The sequence below is a fragment of the Lepidothrix coronata genome, unplaced genomic scaffold, assembly GCF_001604755.1.
Source record: "Lepidothrix coronata isolate B3197 unplaced genomic scaffold, Lepidothrix_coronata-1.0 Scaffold89, whole genome shotgun sequence".
Classification (NCBI taxonomy): Eukaryota; Metazoa; Chordata; class Aves; order Passeriformes; family Pipridae; genus Lepidothrix; species Lepidothrix coronata.
The window spans coordinates 3,227,743-3,246,776 of record NW_016690269.1 but is presented as its reverse complement, the minus strand read 5'-3'; the positions used below and the strand labels follow the sequence as shown (position 1 = coordinate 3,246,776).

The window sequence follows — 19,034 nt, the reverse complement described above, 5'->3', positions numbered from 1 at the left end:
TGACTTCTCCTTTTGCAGGCTCATGGTTATGTGAAGGTTGACAGGAACCAACTGCCTTGTGCATTACTCGAGAGACATGACCAATACAGGAACAGGACATCTATGAGACACGTTTTAACATTAAGATTATTTTCTTATCAAAGTCCAGACTTGGGAGTCTATAGGTTTTACCTGGGTAATCCAGCAGAAGTTACAGACATTGGTACAAGCCAAAGAATCTCACCAGTCTTGTGATTCTCTCCAGGTAAACTGGTGCGTATGGAAATAAATTGGATTAAAACAATATGCTGAATGATAGAAAGGCAAACTCTTTGCTCACTACCTAAAGGAGTCAAGTTTGTGGCTGCTATCTTTTACAACCAGGAAAATCCCTTATAATTCCATTCCTTAACTTGTATTTGTGAAGTGTGATATGAAGTCATTAGTCCATAAAAACAAGCATGAAAAATATGAAAATGCCATAAAGTATTGTAATAGTGCAGGCAATAAAAATGTAGGGTTAATAGAGGAAAACTGCAAGCTTAGTATAAAGTTTATAAATGTCTCAATTCATTACTGTCAAACCCTACATTTGCTTTTCTTGTGTTAACAACAGCACACCTTTGTTACCTCTCTGGTTTCATATTTATTCATGAGTAGCACAGTTACCCCACATCAATAGCTTGAGATTGATATTATAGATGAGAAAAACACGTAATCAGAAATAATTCCTGTCACTGGTGATGACGCCATTAAAAAATTTCATTAATTTGATCTTTTTGGAAATGGAATTTCATTTTCAAAAAAAGATGAAAAACGATATATTGAGTTTTACTTTTTCATCACTATATTCTTAATGTACTGCATTATTGATGCTGCCTCATTGACCTTGTCCCTTGAGGCAGGCGCCGCTGACACCTTTTTTATTATTTTTCTCATTAATAAACATGTTGTGCCTCCTTCACTAGCCGATGCACTTCTTCCACCATGTAGAGTGGATAAAGTGTCTTTTATCATTCATTTATTATTCACTGACTGTTGATCCTGAGTCTTTCCATGCCAGCTTCCTACGAAAAGACCAACTGAGTGGTTAGTTTCATAATTTTGTACCTGTGCACATAACTTAGCTGTTTGAGTAAGAATTACAGGCTGCGTGTTTGGACACCGATAAGTGTAAACTATTAACACAAAATATTTGGGTTTTAAATAATAAAATTAACTTAATAATTAATTTAATGATATCTCATTTTAAAATACGAATGCTTATACAGCACCAAAATGAGGGGAATCCCTACCACTTTTGCCATCCTTCCCTAAATTCACCGTGTGTCCCTTATCCCTTTAGCAAACTTTTTAACAGGCTTTGCAGTGAGATTTAACAGACAACGCCATGGGTGAGAAAATAACCTGCAGTGTAGTTCCCAGATGAGGAAATAAAAAGACAACACTCTCTGTGACCTTTACAGCATTCTTAGCCACTAGATCCACCAAAAGTGGAGAAAAAGACCTTCTTGTGCCACATCATCCAGCCATGCACTTCCTCTGCACTACATCATCTGAATGCAGATGTCTGTGCAGCACTGACTTAGCTCCATCTTCTTCTGTCTTAGACACACAAACAAACACATAGTAAGCAAAGGAGCAGTTTTAAAATCTCAGAGTGTATCCTCTACATAATTGCTACGTTTATCCGTAATGATATAGGAAGCGTTCAGTCCCAAAAAAAACCCCAAAACCCCAAGCTTAGGAGATAACACCCCTTGACTATTATAATTTAGTTTAATTGCCTCTGTAATTACAAAAGTGAAGGCAATGCATTTTCTCTGCCTGATGGGGAAGATACAAAAGTAAAAGGTCAAGTCTTTATCTGTCTGTGGTTCTGCCACTGACTTACTGTATAATCTTGCACAAATCACTTTGAGATGTTGTGTATCAGCTAGGAAAAAGTTAATGGCATCTTCCTACTCTGCAAATAATTTTAGGTCTATGTCCTTTCTAGTAGCTTAATAATGTTAATCAACATTAATTTACTGGGCAGTGCTTTTATTTTTCTGTTTCCAAGCCTGTTTTTGTTGTCATGACTGTAAAATGCACTTAAAATCTGCATTTTTATCATGCTATTTTCCCAAGATTGTCAGTGAAAACGATTTTCCTTTCAGGAACGTGTTGTTTTCCTCTAGCGCTGGCTGACGTCAGTCACGACTGATCTGAAAAGTCCTGCCATCGTAGCAATATAAGAGTTCAGCTTTGAAACTTTGACTTTGTTCAGAATTGTTGTCGCACTCATTCAACCCAACTATTTATTCTTTTATCCTCACATCCATTCATCCTCTCACGAGCTCTGCTACTGACCTATTCACCGCATTATATATTGGCTTGCAAACCTTCAGGCACGTTGACTGCCCTTTTCACTGACTTACTGAAAACCTACCACCTGTTCCCTCACTCACTCTTGGACTGATCTGCCCTCAGCCTCAGATCTGACTTCCGAGCCAGTTTTGGTCTCTCATCCCCTGCTCTCCTGTGGTATCTTCTACCCCTCAGCTTATTTCTTCCTGAGGTTAATTAAGGACTTCAGGTTTAAGAGCAGACTCAGTTGTTACATCTTTCTTTAACCTTTTTCTTGCTTAATTCTTTGGGGTTTTTTTTTGTTTTGTTTTGTTTTTTTTTTCTTCCTGGCACAGATTTGATACAGCTTGCCTAGACTTAAAATACCCACGTGTATATTCAACCCTCAACATGTTGTGTGAATTAGGTATATTATGACTGAGGCAGTCTTTACATATTATTACTTCGCAGAATGCATTATCTGTCCTTTTGAAGATTAGACTTTATTATGCTTATAGTAGAGGTTTTTAAAAGCATGTTTCCTGCATGCTCTTGGAATACTCATTATGGAATTGCCGTGGACATGTATTAATAATTGTTCATTATGTGATCTCACTGCCGCAGCATGCAGTATTTGAAAACCGACAATCTTTTTTCAGGAACACAAAATCAGTTGTAATTACTGCAAGGACAAGTGTCTTTAGCCCTACACCACTAGTTCACATACAATCCAGAACAATGTCACAGACCTTTGGAAGCCTCCCAGATTTGTGTCCATCATGCCTTGGAGGCCATTTGTTTTTTAAGTCCTGTGAAAGACACTACTCATAACTGGAAGAGATAGGAATCTTCAGTTGTGCAATTTATGCTACTGGCTGTATGTACCCAGCACCGTTGTTATTGTTATAGTGTTTCCTTTTTCTCAACGAGTTCCATTTAGTAACAGGTTTGACATGAAAGGACATCCTGAATGTGACTAAGAATCTGGTATTTGACAAGGTCCAAATATCAATTCCTTGTTTTACCTCTGGCCTTTAAACCTGCAAGACTCTGCAGGTTTTACTGAGAATGGAGACTGAAAACTACATTATACAAATGAACAATAGAATTCTTAAAGGTCATGAAATCTAACCGGGATACAGACAGAAGTAATGGAAATTTTGTCTTGGTGCTAGCCATTGCTCCAGTTCCTTTGTGCTGCTCTGGGTTTTTGGAACTTTGTGCAGACTGCAGGCTCCCTGGGGAAAACCTGACAAAATCCCTGTGATTTTCTTACTTGGTTCTAAGAACCACCCTAGCCTAGACTTCATAAAATGTGAAAGAGATTAAAAAAACATCTTTGTTTCTTCCTTTGGAATATAATTTCGTAGCTGTATCTCTCAGGAGAGGTTTAAAGTCCTGTCCAGGGGGGTTTTGCTAGCATATAGGTGGCTAAAGGATTGGTACCACTGGCAGAATTTTGTTTTTTTTCGACCATGGGGCTAATTCCATGGTATCTAGCCTGCTAGAGTCAGATGGGCTTCATATATCTAGCAAGGGCAAAAGGACTCTAGCCCATAAGTTGTCGGGGCTGATCAGGAGGGCTTTAAACTAGCTTTGAAGGGGGAAGGGGTTAAAACCAGGCTCTCCAGAGATGATCCCGAGTTAAGGGTGAAATCAGCAGCCCAGTTGAAGTGCATGTACACCAATGCACACAGCATGGGTAACAAACAAGAGGAGCTGGAAGCCATCGTGCAGCAGGAAAGCTGTGATGTAGTCCCTGTCACGGAAACGTGGTGGGATGACTTGCATGACTGGAGTGCTGCCATGGGTGGCTACAGGCTCTTCAGAAGGGGTAGGTAGGGTAGGAGAGGTGGAGGGGTGGCTCTGTATGTTAGAGAGTCTCTTGACTCTGTAGAACTCAAAGTCACTGAAGATAAAGTTGAGTGCCTGTGGATCAGAACTGGGGGGGAAGGCCAACAAGGCTGATAGCCTGGTGGGAGTCTGTTACAGACCACCCAACCAGGATAATGAGGGGGATGAGTTATTCTACAAGCAGCTGGCAGATGTCTCAAAATCGCCAGCCCTTGTTCTTGTGGGTGACTTTAACCTGCTGGATGTCTGCTGGGAACTCCACACAGCGGATTAGAGGCAGTCTAGGAGATTCCTGGAGTGTATAGAGGATAATTTCCTGCTCCAGCTGGTAAGTGAGCCTACCAGGGATGGGGCCCTGCTAGACCTTCTGTTCACAAACAGAGAGGGGCTGGTGGGACATGTCATGGTCGGAGGCTGTCTGGGGCACAGTGACCATGAAATAAGAGAATTTTCAATACTCAGGGACGCAAAGAGGGCCATCAATAAAACTTCTACCCTGGACTTCCAGAGGGCAGATTTCGGCCTATTTAGAAGACAGGTTCAGAGAGTACCTCGGGAAACAGCCCTGGAAAACAAAGGGGTCCAGGAGGGATGGACATGCTTCAAGAAGGAAGTATTGAATGCACCAGAGAAGGCTGTCCTAGTCTGCTGAAAGGTGAGCCGGCAAGGAAGACGGCCAGCCTGAGATTTTAAAGGAAATTAGGGGAAAAAAAGAGAGCTTACTGACTATGGAAAAGAGGGCTAGCTACTCATGAAGAGTTCAGGAATATAGTTAGGTCATGTAGAAAGAAAATTAGAGAGACAAAGGCACAATTTAAACTCAGTGAAGCCACTTCTGTCAGGGATAACAAGAAATGCTTCTACAAATACAGCAGTAGCAAAAGGAGGGGCAAGGAAAACCTCCATTCTTTTTTGGACATGAGGGGGAACATAACCACCAAAGATGAGGAAAAGGCTGAGGTATTTAACACCTTCTTTGCCTCAGTTTTCAACAGTAACAGGTAGTCCTCAGGACAACTGGCCTCTGGAGCTGGTAGACAGAGACAGGAAGCCAAACAGCCCCCCTGTAATCCAGGAGGGAACAGTCAGTGACCTGCTGAGCCACTGGGATCCTCACAAGTCTATGGGACCAGACGGGATCCACCCCAGGGTGATGAGGAGCTGGCAGAAGAGCTCACCAAGCCTCTCTCCATCATCTACCAACAGCCCTGGCTCACTGGGGAGGTCCCAGATGACTGGAAGTTGGTGAATGTCACACCCATCCACAGAAAGGGCTGCAAGGAGGACCCGGGAAACTCCAGGCCTGTCAGCCTGACCTCAGTGCCTGGCAAGGTTATGGAGCAGATCATCCTCAGTGCAATCACACAGCACCTGCAGGATGGACGGGATCAGACCCAGCCAGCACGGGTTTAGGAGGGGCAGGTCCTGTCTGACCAACTTGATCTCCTTTTATGACCAGGTGACCCGCCTGCTGGATGAGGGGAAGGCTGTGGATGTGTCTGTCTGGACTTCAGCAAAGCCTTTGGCACTGTCTCCCACAGCATTCTCCTGGAAAAGCTGCAGCCACAGCTTGGACAGGAACACTCTGTGCTGGGTTAGGAACTGGCTGGAGGGCCCAGAGAGTGGTGGGGATGGAGCTGCATCCACTTGGGATCCGGTCACCAGTGGTGTCCCCAGGGATCAGTGTTGGGCCCAGTCCTGTTTAATATCTTTACTGATGATTTAGATGAGGGGACTGAGCCCATCATCAGCAAATTGCAGATGACACCAAGCTGGGGGGGAGTGTCGATCAGCTGGAGGGCAGGAGGGCTCTGCAGAGGGACCTGGACAGGCTGGAGAGTTGGGCTGATTCCAAGGGGATGAGGTTCAACCAGGCCAAGGGCCGGGTCCTGCCCTTTGGCCACAACAACCCCCTGCAGCCCCACGGGCTGGGACAGAGTGGCTGGAGAGCAGCCAGGCAGGAAGGGAGCTGGGAGTGGGGATGGACAGGGAGCTGAACAGGAGCCAGAGTGTGCCCAGGTGGCCAAGAAGGCCAATGGATCCTGGCCTGGATCAGGAGCAGTGTGGCAGCAGGAGCAGGGAAGTGATTCTTGCCCTGTACTGAGCACCACCCCTGGAGTGCTGTGTCCAGTTCTGGGCCCTCAGCTCAGGAAGGACATGGAGGGGCTGGAGCAGGTCCAGAGGAGAGCAACAAGGCTGGGGAAGGGACTGGAGCACAAGTGCTGTGAGGAGAGGCTGAGGGAGCTGGGGCTGCTCAGCCTGGAGAAGAGGAGGCTCAGGGGAGACCTCCTCACTCTCTGCAACTCCCTGACAGGAGGGGGGAGCCAGGGGGGGGTTGGTCTCTTTTCCCAGGAACCAGCAGTAGGACAAGAGGGTATGCTCTTAAACTGTGCCAGGGGAGGTTTAGGTTGGATATTAGGAAGAAATTTAGGAAGAGAGTGATCAGACATTGGAATGGGCTGCCCAGGGAAGTGGTGTATTCACCATCCCTGGAGGTGTTTAAGATGAGACTGGATGTGGTATCAGTACCATGGTCTGGGAACCACAGTGGGGTTGGATCGAGGGTTGGACTTGATGATCTCAGAGGTCTTTTCCAACCCAGCTGATTCTATGATTCTATATTAATATCAGCAGCCAGTCCCAAAGGAGATTGAGTTGATTCTTCTGATGGTATAAATTACAGCAGTTGCACAAATAAAATATGATAAGGATTTTTTTATGCTGCCACTGTATTTGCACTATGGATTTTCTGGCATGGGTTCAACATTTGATCCTTTTTTATGCTCTCCTGTTAAGACCCAGGCAAATCATCAGAAGTGGTTGTTCCCCTTCCTGGCAGGCCCTGGCCCTCAGCCCCTCCTGCTCCCCGTTGCTATTGCCTCCCAGAGCTGGGTATGACTACTTTTTTCTCCATGCTTCATATCCAATGTTTTGATGGCAAATGAATGTATTTGATGTTAACACTGCAATGGACACCTGTGGCCCAGTGTTAAGCTGGCCTAAGTCAAATGACCATTTTGAAAATGTTATGAAGTGAAGGGGATTCCCCAATATTTTCCACACAATAAACTGTTCACTGGCTCTGCTAATACCCTCCTTCAAACCCTACTGTCTTAAAGACCCTGAAATATCAAAGTTGCCAGGTCTTGCCTTGCATCTAGACTTTCTTCATGTGGCGTTATCACTATGACTCCATGTCCTTAAAAGGCTCCATTTCCTCAGTAATTTCTTCTTGACAGTATTTCTGATCTACAGCTAATGTGAATTATGGATATTAGAAATTGACTGTCATGTTATTGTAACACTACATACACACTGCGTAATGCTGGCATTAAAAGGTCAGCCAGTAAAGCAAATGCCAATAAACAAACAATATTTTGTTCAGTCTTGCTTAAATGACTCCTGCTAACCAAGCTATATCAATCCTATGACACTGGGTATCACCTGTTCCACAGTAATAAAAAGAAAAGCCCAGTCACCCATGTGTTGGTTCATGTCATTCATCACAACAGTCACACCAGGCGTGCACGGACACGATGGTAATCAATAACTCATCCGTGACTCAGCAGAAGGATCCCGGGTGAGACCTGTGCAGACACTGATCTATTTTCTTTGCCCCTTTAGCACCGCCGAGCAGGCACCTAGGCGAGCCTGTCTTTAAGGTGCAATAATTCCAGCACCGTCTGCTTTCGATGCGAGCTATTCGCATTCCCAAGGCGCGGAGAGGCTGCATCCCAGGTGCGGTTTGCTCTGTGGTCTGCGGGCGAGCGGATCCATCCTGCCCGAGACGAGACGGGGAAGGGAACGCTCCTCCGAGAGGAGCAGGGGAATGCGACAAGTGTCACCGGGTGCGAGGAGGCGCGGCGGCTCCTGCTCGGCCCGGCGGCGCTGCGGGACAGCGCACCCGCTCCCGGCGGAGGCGCGGCGGCTCCCGAGCCCCGGCGGTTCCCGAGCCCCGCAGCCCCGGGAGGCGCCGTGCGGGGCGATGCCAGAGCGCGCCGCTGCCCCCGGGCCTGCCCGCGGGGCCGCCGCCGTTAACGGGCGCGGGGAGGGCAGGGCAGGGCAGGGCAGGGCAGGGCAGGGCAGGGCAGGGCAGCACCGAGGCGAGGGCGGTGCAGCCCCCCCGGCCGGACCCCCGGCAGCAGGGCCGGGCCCGTCCCCCCCGCCGCTCGTCCGCCATACTGCGGGGCAACCCAAACTTGTTAAACGCGGGCACCAACTCCTCCCGCTCCCGCTGCTCCTCCTCCCGCCGCCGCCGCCCTGCCCCTCCGGCGCGGGGAGGAGGGGGCTGCGCGGGCCCGGCCCCAGCCGCGGGGAAGGCGCCGAGGCGGGCGGGGGCCGTGCCAGGGCAGCGCCGCAGCCCCCCGCAGGTAGGAGCGCCCGGCGGGGCGGGCCGAGCGCCGGCCCGGGGGGAGGAGACGGCGGCGGGGGGCGGGCGGAGGGAGCGGGCGGCGGCGGCGCCAGAGCGGTGGGCGCTGGGGCAGCGTCTGGCCGTGCCCGCCGTGCTGCGCCCTTCTCCGAGGTCGGTGCGGGGCTGGGGGGCCCGGGCGGGCGGTGCCGCCGCACCTGCGGAGCGCGGCCGGGGCCGCGGCGGGGGGCGGGCGGGGGGCGCCGGGCGCTGGCAGCCCCCACCCGCGGCGCGGCGGCGGAGAGGCGGAGAGGAGGAGCCTCCCGCGGCAGCAAATGAGCGAGGGCTGCCAGGTTTATAAATCTGGTTTTCCTCCCAGCTCCCCCGAGTCCCGCTGGCTCCGGCGCCAGCGACCGCCCGCCGCGGCTCCGCCAGGTGCGTGCCCGCTGCCCCCCGCCCGCCGCACCTGCCGCGGGGCCGGGGGCGCGCTCGGGGCGGTGCGGGCGGAGGCGAGGCGCGTTCGCGGGGCTGGGAAAGCGGTCGGTTTCCAAGTGCCGGCAGCCCAGGTTGCCAGGAGCGCGTCCGGGCGCTCCGGGGAGGCCGCTGTCTGTGCCGGGAAAGCGCCGCCGCGCCTCTTCTCGGCGGAGAGCAGGGCGCCGCGCTGGGCGCTCGCTGCCGGGGAGCCGGCTGCCTGTGTTCTGAAGAGCTGTTGTGTGCTGTTTTATTTTTCAGCTGTCAGGAGAGTTTAAATCAGGTCTCCGCGGAGCTGCCCAGTTTGCAAGGTACGGGTGAAGTGAGAGTTTCCTGTCCCCATTTGCCCTTGATCTAATTCTGAGGGGGTGTCTTCGCCGGCTCCCGGAGGTGTGGGCTGTTGGATGGTGTTTTCCGCGTATACAAAACTACGCATCGTCGGCATTGAAGGGAGAAGGATTGAGTGGATGAATGCAGCCGTGGTAACTTCATTGTTGCAGCTCCTTTCAGTGACGTGACTGCCTTTAGCAGGGAGGGGAGCAGGAGCTTGCTCCTGCCTTGACGTGGGAGGGGACCTGATGGATCTGCAGGTTGAAGGGCTTTTTCAAGTCTGCTCTTTCATTTAATGCTGAAGCCTTCTCCTGTCTTCATTCATGTCTTTATTATCGTGTACCTCTTGCAGGGAGTTGTTACTTCGGCTGAAAAACGTGAAACATGACTTTTAAGTCTATGACATCCAAGTATTTCTAGTAGCCTCTGGAAATCAATGTAGTTGTAAAGCCTCTTAAAAAAAAAAATTCCTGCTCTAATTATCGGTAGGCTGTTGCCTGCTTTATGCCCATCAGGCTCAGAAATAGCTACTAATCTCATACTCCCTTTTGGATACCTGTATGAAGGTTTTGTTAGAGGACTGTTTAATGACTACTTTTATTAGAAAGAGTGCGAGCTCAGGCGGTTACGCAAGTGCGCCTAAAGGAAGCCGTGCTGGCTGCACGGATGGCAAATGTGGAGGCCGTGCAGGAGTGGGAGTATCGTTTACAAACTGAGTTGGAACGGGGCATTGTAGGAGAGAGAACCGGGTAGCTCGTGGGGGGTGAAACATTCCCTGCTGTGCAGGGAGAGGTGTTGGCACAGTGTGCCACCTGGGATGAGCAGGCTGTGTATGGGGTGGGCACTCATAATTCTTTCCTGTAGCTGAGATGGGGTACAGGTGACTTTTCCACTGTAAGCAAACGAGTGGCAAGGGAACGTGTTTCTACATGTATCTTCTTAAAAAAAAAACAAACAAAAAAAAAAGCTTTGTAAATGTGGAGCTGGATCAACAGATGAAGCCTGGCTTTTACTAGGATCTCTTGGCCTGGAGAGGAAGTATTTCACCATCCCACCCCCCCTCCCCTGAAGCAATTACTTTATGTACTGTTTGTGATGGTCAGGGATCACTGCAGAATCTGATGACAAAAGCTTGCGTTCATACCTACTGAAATAGGTCTACAGCTAGCTTTTTAATTCTTTTTTTTTTGAAATGAAAGCCATTATAGGGTGGTCACTACTTCCACAGCAGATGAAGCATTTGATGTGAATGGATCTATTTCAAAACTAGAACACTGATTCATAGGTTTTTATGGACACTGTAAGTAGAGGTGTGCCCACAGACTTCATTTAATATGCTGTGTTGCCATCTCTTTGCTGGTATATTATGATTCAGTCCCTTTTCCTCCTCCTGTCCCTGTATAAACCTGATAACCTTTTGTTAACCTGCTCTCATGGGTACAGCAGTACCGTGCCAAAATGTTTGTCTTTACACCACTTAGAGGTCCTGCAAGGAGGAGAGTTGTTCTGGATGCTCTGATGCTTCCCTTGTTGGCCTCTCTCCTGGGCAGCTGAGCTTGAGAGTTACCTGCTTCATGCAGCCTCTTACTGGGGAGGAGCTGGAGAGGATCTGTCATCTGCCCAGGGCCACTTGGCTGGAGTTGGAGACTGCACTGTGCTCTCTCTTGGGTGGACTCTCACCCTCTCTGCCAGCTGGCTTGGAGGGGTGTGTGTCGAATGAACATTCTATTGTTAAAATACATTGTCTTAGATGTTTTCTTACAGTGAAGTCATGTCAAAATTGACTCCTGGTCTGGCCTGCTAGCATTAGATGCAATGCTTGCATATGCCACCTGGTTTGGAAAAGGTGTTGGATAAGTCAGTAGATAGTTTTGACATACCCTGATTTTAAGGATGACTTTCCAAAGTGGGACTCTAAATCAGTGGAAATAAAATCTTGGAGCATTTCTGTCATAGTTATGCTGTTTTGGAACTCTGCCAGTTTTTTTTTGCTTTAGTTGTGGTTTTCTCCGTGGAAAATGGAATCTCAAGCCACAGTTGTTGCAATAGGGATTTTGTAGATAATAAGAAAATAAAGTATTTATGCTGAATGTTCAGAGGAAGTTTTTTATCCCAGTTTTTGCTGTGCAGTGGTAACTTGAAATAATTGCCAAGGTTGACTAACATTTCTTATAATCCTTCAGTGCTTTGAACTGTTGGATCTTGTTGGATTCATATTCTGTGATTTAAATGAGTTGAAAAGTAGTTTCTGAAGGTACATTACCATGAAAGTGTTTTTCATGAGTGGTTGCTGATCTGCTGTGCTACTTTGTAAACTGAGGTTTAATTGACTATAGACATGACTGAGAGAATTTTTCACAATGCTTTAGTTTCAGAAAAAATCATTAATTTTTTTTCTGGGTGGCACGTGACAATGAGGTTGGAGACTTTAAGATGACAACAAAAAGAAGCAAAGCAGGTCTTTAACTTCTCTGAGTTATCCATTAGAAGTTCCTCTTTTTTTTTTTTTTCCCCCACACGTATATAAATTACTGTGTTGGAAATTTAAAGTGGGAATTCAGATTTTCATTATTATGTTAGTATTAAACACTTTAGGGAGGTTGGTTTTTGTTGTGCCTTGTACTTAGCTGCTGTATGCCGTGTTTAGTCAGCTGAAGAAAGGTATGCCCAGTTGGGAAGTTGCATAATAAACAAGGAGGTGGGAAGTGCTTTTGGCTTTTTATTTGATTCTTCTTTCTCTGAAGCTTTTGCCCTCCTTCTGTCTAACTAGTCATTCCTCTGATGATATAGCAGCCTTTTATAAGTCCTTCTTCATCTGGCTTTGCATAGTCCTGTGCTTGAGTGTCTAGGTAGATAGGTAGAAGAAATGCATTGAAAAGAATGAGGAAAGTCCCACTTATGTTACTTGTGTCTCAGGTTTTGGGAAATTGAAATGGCTGTAGAGTTGCTGTACCACGAGGAGCTTGTGAATGCCAGAAGGCTGCTGCTGCTGCAGCTTCCATTTGGAGAGTTAACTCACCTGTGAGTTGATGTAGCTGTGCAGGCTAGGTGTGCAAAGTGTTTTAATTGTGTTCCTTATGATATGAAGGCTTTGTCTTTGTGTCTTGGATGAATTAGTGAAAGGAACAGAAATGACTTTTTCTTCTACCACAGCTCTTCAGCTACAAAGAGTAGCACCTCATATTTCAGAGTGATCTGTGCCATCATCTTGGATGATGGGGAAGTTACAGATCTTGCTATCCAGAAGTAGATTAATGAGGTCTTGCATTAATTGTATTCTGGCCAAAAAGCTTTTATGTTCTGTCTTTTATCTGCCTCTAAAATACCAGGAATTCAAAGGGCTGTTTAGCTTTCTAGGGGTGCTGCTGCAGCCTGCCTTCACTATGAGGAAGCTTAGTGCTTGCAGTAGGAAGTGTGTTGTGCTCCATATCTCTGAAAATGGCATGAATAAATAAGGAAAAACTTATTTTTTGTACAGTTAGTGTTTTTTTGTTTCTTTTTTTTTTAGATAATGGGGTGGAGGAGAATAAAAGACTTTTTTTTGAACAAGAGGCATGCACATTGTTTGTAGTTCTGTAAGTCTGAGATTTTTGACAAGTGTTTTAAAGCACTAAACTGCAGCCTTTACTTAAAGAGAATGTTCTTACATGCCAGTTTTTGTGGCCTGAGAGGGAAACAAAACAGATGGAAAAATAATAAAAACCTGGACTATAGATGTAAGCAGATAAGGAACGTTTCTAAAGATGATAAATAAAGTTAATTGAAGCCCATGTATCAAGTTTGGAATAAGTTTGTTGGTAATCTAGAAGTAGCGTACCCAGTTTCTTGTCTTTGCCTGCTCTTCCACCTATTTCTTTTTCTCTCTGTTCATGTACAGCAGTGAACACATAATCCACTAGGCATTTTCTGCACTGATCCTCTTAAAAAATTAGTATTAGCCTATATATGAGGCAGGCCAAAGAGGATTGAACACTGCTGCAAAATTAGTACCTGTTGGCCTCATTGCAAGGGCAGGCCAGTTCCCTTTCTCTTATGAGGAGCTTGGTTGTGTTTTCTGTGCAGGATTGTGCATGCTGAGCAGATGTGTAGGGGATGGAGCACGGATGTGGAAGTGACTGGGAAATGGTGACTTTGTCAGCGCATCTGATTACTCATCTGGGCGACATGCAAAGCAGGGGAATTTTTAGGGAGATGGGCAATTCTTCTGGGAAAGCAGGCAGAAGAGTAGAAGGTTCTGCAGACTTGGTTAGCTCTTTGCTGGCGTGCAGCAGAGACGCCGAAGCTAAAGCAGGTCTGACAGAACTTCAGTGAGGCAGAGTGGGAAGTCTGGTGTTCCTCTTTGCTTGAATAAAACGTCCAGGTCTACACAGATTTGCATGCATTGCAAATGGCAGAGTAGGGGAAAAAATGCATGAAATGTGATTATGGTTCTTGCTTTGTTCAAGAGTGGTTTTCAAGGGCAGGCTTTAACTGTGTTTCTGCTCAGTTCTCCTCCTTCTCCCAATATAAAGCAGGCATTCTTCTTGCCCCAAATAATTGTTTGTATATGCTCATTTGTGCTTTATTTTTTTTTTAATAAATAATACTGTATGAACATTGTCATTGTACATACAGAGAGATGCATGGAAACATGGAGGCTTTTTGTTTTTATAGAATGTCTTTGTTCTCATTTCCACTGAACGAGATAATGAGTTCAGTTTGTTTGTTACTGGAAAAACAATGCAGGATGTAGGGAAGAGACCTAGAGATGTGCAAGCCTTTGGATTTGTGTTTGAATTCTCCCTCCATGCAATTTGGATGTGTTCTGGAGAGAATGGAGCAATATAGACTTTTTAAAACACAAAGTGCACACTGAATCCGTGTCTTAATTCAGGTAACAAAAGTTGTGCTTGGCTTTGGTTAGGTTTGTTGTGGTTAAACTTGTAAATTTGAAATACTTCAAAAGGAGCTGTCTCTTGTATTGCTTAGAGTGGTATAGGCTGGTCAAAGCTTGTGTGGGGACACACTGAATTTAGTAATTTATCTCTGTAAGATGCATTACTTCACATGTTTGGTTTGCAGTCATCTCTTATAGCAGGAGAGATTAAACTGGCTGTGCTGTGTGTCGTTTGGGACTGTCATATGCACATGGGTAACACTGGTTTGTTTGCTGGAGTAACACTGACTTGGGAGAATGTATGTCAGTATGATATCTTACAGAGACCCTTCTCTGTGCTTTTACTTCGTCTCATAATGCTCGAAATTCGTTCAGAAGACATTTATTAAATCACATTTAAGGAATGAAATCCCAGTTAATGCAAGCAGAACACGTGGCTGTTCAGTGAAACCAGATGAGATTCCTCTTGCTTGCCTGAGGATGTAAGGAAGACAGAGTTTGTGGAAAGAAGCTGTACTGATCATTTGACCAAATATAATGGCAGGCTTTGGGACAATGAATATTCTCTCAACCTGATCTTATAAAATATTTATCACCTTTCTCTATAAGCCCAATCTTAGACATTCTTGGCAGACTGTAATTCTTGCCAGACGTTGCAGTGTGGGCTGTGAGATACTGCTGTGTGTAAGTCTGTAATTAATTTGAGTATGGAAAGAATTGTGTGCAAAGCATTTAAAAACAGAGGAGTGGTCTGCACACAGAAGTTCATAATCAGGGCCCTGACCTTGCCAGCAGGTTTGTGTGGGTGGAGTTTAGCTGAGGGTGGGGATATGCCTGTAGGACAGGGGCCCTGCACAAGCATACTGTCCTGACCTCTCTCAAAAACAAATGAAAAAAAAGCCCCAAACAACCAAACAAAACCAAAAAAATCACCCCAACAACAACAAAAACCCCAAACAACCTCCCCCAAAGAAAAAAAAAATCCCAGACAAACAAACCAACAAAAAGATCCCCAACCCTAAAGAAAACTCAAAAAAAAAATAAAAATTGCAGTAACAGGGCAGCGATGCTCTCGTTGGCCATTTCGAATACAGAAGTCTGCTGGAGCAATGCTGTGCTCAAAGCTTTTTTCCTCTCCCACATATTTGTTGTTGCTTTTTGCAAAAAGTGCGTACAATGGCCAGAGGCAAGAAATTAGGCATTCCTGTTTCCACTCAGCAATTGCATAAAATTACTAAGGATTTGCTGGGGGTGCATATGTATGCCCACACAGATCCCCATCTGTATTTGGCTGTAGATGTACCCTACCCGAAGGGTCCCTTTGTCAGAAATCAGAACCATTTGTCTTCCATCAGAACTGTAGGTGTAAAGGAAATAAGTACCTTTGATAGAAGTAATACTCCCCCACCAAGAAACTGAAACAACAATAGAAAGCCCCTGCAAAGGCACTAAAAAGTATCTGTATTTTGCTAAGAAGTAAGAATTAAATTTTTCTTTGCTGTTAAAATACAGTCTTACTTAAATGAGAGAACAACTGCCTTTTTCTTCTTGATATTATTGGGACTGTTCAAAATCTGCAGTTAAATGTTTAGATTCTTGGCCCTGTTGGAAACAGATTTACTATTCAGTTGAATCAGTCTAGGTTTTACTCAGCAAATAAACTGCCTTGAAAGGTTATCCTGATTATCTTCTAGGTAAGTGAGACATAGGATGGCCTTTTCATTTCACTTCTTTTGCACTGGGATTAGTTGTGAGGGATTGTACAATAAATATAGGCTTAAGAGCTTCCCTCTCTGTGCAGTTTTCTCTCTCCAAAGAATTAAAAATAAAGGACCCAACCCATATGTATACATTCACAATATATTAGTAATTTAAAATATTTGACTAGCCATTTCCAGCGAGGGTGGACACTATTGGAATAGTTTCTGTCCTCAAATATGCAAATAAATTCACTCTAAATGCATCTGGAATCTTATCTTTTATGTGTTTAAGGGATTTATTATTGCGATGTCAGAGGGGGTGAGACACAAATCTCTATTTCATACAAGCACACAACTGCATAAATTAAATGTGTGTATTTGCTCACAGTATTAAGATGCCGATAAGAAGACATTCTCAAATGGTTGAATTTTCCTATTTGGAATTGATTTAAGATAAAAAAAGCATCTTCTTGCATCTGTCTTGAGACGGGCCTTCTATGTGCATGAATTGATTGTGGATCAAATGGTACATGCTGATATTCAGGAATTCTGCTGAGGTTTTTTAGGAACATTTTTTCCTGCTTTAGTACTGACAGCCAGCAGGGAAAAAAGTAACCATTATTCAGAGCCTATCTTCTGTTCTCTAATGGTTGGCTTTTATGAGAGTTCAGTTCCTGTTGCTGCATGTCTGCCTCTGTTCTTCCTCATAGCTATGCCTTCATCTTCCTGGAATAGGATGCAGATTTACTGTACACAAATTTCTTTGCAAAAAGGAATTTCTCAAGAGATTATGAAATGACGCTCTTGATCAGGTGAAGCATCTGATGGCCTCTGCACTCTCAGGTTTCTGCTTAGTGTTTGCTGAGCAGGCTGTGCACACTGAAGATCAATTTGCTGCAGTGTGAAGGATGGTGCTGAAACAGGTCTGGGAGCACATCCTGGGGAATGGGCAAGAGCAGAAAAAAAATTTGTTGAGCAGGAGTAGTTGCTGTTTGTCTGTGGAAGGTGAGTGGAGTCAGCTGTGCTAATTTCTATGCACATAAATGGGCTTTGGGAGTCAAAGGTGCTGATGTGACCCTGTCATTACATGGCACCCCAGCAGTGAAGGGAGCTTTGAGGTTCCCACAGAGGGATGTTGGCCTGCATATTTCCATGGCAACGGCCATCCCTTACACATTTATAACCTTTGATTAAGGATACAAAAAGGAGGGTAAAACCTTTTAAAAGTTAAAAATGTAAAACTTTAACTAGATCATTTACTTTAACCATATCTGTTACTTACGTTCCTTGGAGTGTGGAGATTTTATAAGGAATGCAGCTGTCCTTTCCCCATCTGCTAGGTTTCAAGGTGACGTTTGGGGACAAATGTGATGTTCTGGAGATGGCCATCTGACTTTGATCATAGCTGCACTAACATCACTCCACCAGTTTAGTTACTATCTATTTATATTAGTATATTTTGTACCAAAATTATACCTGAAGTCTGTTACACGAGGAGATTTGTGTCTCTGATAAAAGGGTTCGAAGGAAAAAAAACCCAAACCTTAATTTTCTGTTGAATAAGACTTATTTTCAAAGACGGGGAGCGTGAGATGTACCCTAAATCTTAGTTTCTGAAGCAATATGATGGCTGATGCACAGAAGCCTTATGCTTGTGGCGAGAGCAAGCTGTTCCTGCAGAAACTTGCTGTTGGCTTGCAAGCTGTGTGGAAGGGCATGTTTATGCTTGGTGTGCCTTCACATCTCTCCCTCCTCTACCTACCTGCGTGTTCTTTTCTTCATGCAGTGGCGGCCAGGTAGCAGTATTGTGAAAGGATTGCTCTCTGTTCAGGTCCAGTGTTCTCCTGGGTAAGGCTCAGATGCACCATCTAGCATTTCCTGGGAATTTGTTGCTACTGAAGAGCAGCGGAATTCTGCTGCCCATCACTTCTCTTGAATCATCCTTGGGGAGAAATACTGAATGCCTTGTGGATTTCATGTTTGTGCTACCAAGAGTTGAGCTATAATATCAGGACTAGTGCAGTGAGGGGCCTCTGAAGAGGGAAGAAATAAAACTGTGTTTCTTCTGTGCATTTGCTTTGGATAGCTAAAGTTGGGTTTTGCTTTGGACTGGTCAGTACAGACTGCAGGGGAAGGCAGAAGTGGCTGGCCATGACTGGAACTACATATGGAGTTTCTTCAGTATTTTGTTGTCATTTCTCTTCTTTAAGAAGGAAGAGGTGTATAGATGCTGCTAAGCCCTCATAGTTGGTGATTGATAGTTGAAATGGACAGGGTTGGCTACAGCTGCCAAAACAGGGAGTTCTGCAGACCTATTGTTCTATCTGAATTGCTAAGGCTGAGTGCACTGTATGGTCAGTAGTAGCCTCATGTGCTGCTTCTGCCTTGACCATGAAGTGCCCTTCATGCTGCTCATGTGCAAACCTTTAACATTTCTTGAGGAAGTTTTTGGTACTGAAAGACTGAGTTGGTTACAGGGCCAAGTTTGTAGTGACTGTGCAAACAGGGCTGGAAAGTTTGTGATGCTGGGATAGTTAGAAGGATGTTCTCCTTTATAAAAGAGAAAGAAAAGGAAAAACTTGGAGGGAAGGCTAGGTATGGATATTGATATTGTTAAGATATAACTGTTGTCTGCTTGGGATGTAAATAAAAGCAGCAGAGAATAGGTCATGCTGGTCATACAGGATTGTATGTCAAATGGACTTGAGGGCATAGTTACAGCATTTCCCTCAGCTTTCATGAATCAGAAAGGTGAGGTTTAGCACTAATCGGTGTGGGTTGTTTTTTTTTTTTTAATAGTCAGAGGAGGAAGCATTGTTTTGGCAACTTTGAGCTTGAACCAGAGTTAAAGAGTTGGATTTTAAGGCTGAAGTAACTGTTGGACCAAGTTGCCTTACCACCTGAACACAAACACATCATGCAAGTGTATACAGTTACACCCATGAAGAGTGTGGCCATTTTTCTTCTGATGGAAGACTGCTGTCAGTAAAACACCAAAGTCACAAACACCTCCTCTCTAGAGTGGTCTTGTTCTAGTGGTTATCACCAGAGAAGGAAAGTTGTGCTAGTTTTGTCAGGTGCTGCTCTAGGGCAGGAGAGCATTCCCATGGCTGTTGTATGGTGCAAGAGTGGAGTGGGGTAATGCTTA

The 19,034-nt window shown here is 45.3% G+C and overlaps 1 protein-coding gene across 12 annotated transcripts in view; it reads left to right on the top strand.

Annotated features, from left to right (window-relative positions):
* The first annotated feature begins 8,251 nt into the window (after positions 1-8,251).
* Positions 8,252-19,034, top strand: part of SEMA4D (semaphorin 4D) — a 96,524-nt gene continuing 85,741 nt past the window's right edge. For 5 of the 12 annotated variants that reach the window (XR_001875839.1, XM_017821156.1, XM_017821148.1 and 2 more), the window contains exons 1-2: positions 8,254-8,531; positions 9,242-9,291. The gene's annotated coding sequence lies outside the window, so the exon portion shown is untranslated. Of the gene's footprint in view, positions 8,532-8,660; positions 8,684-8,896; positions 8,945-9,241; positions 9,292-19,034 lie in introns of those variants that run through there. The other 7 variants (XM_017821154.1, XM_017821152.1, XM_017821153.1 and 4 more) reach the window with 6 other exon arrangements.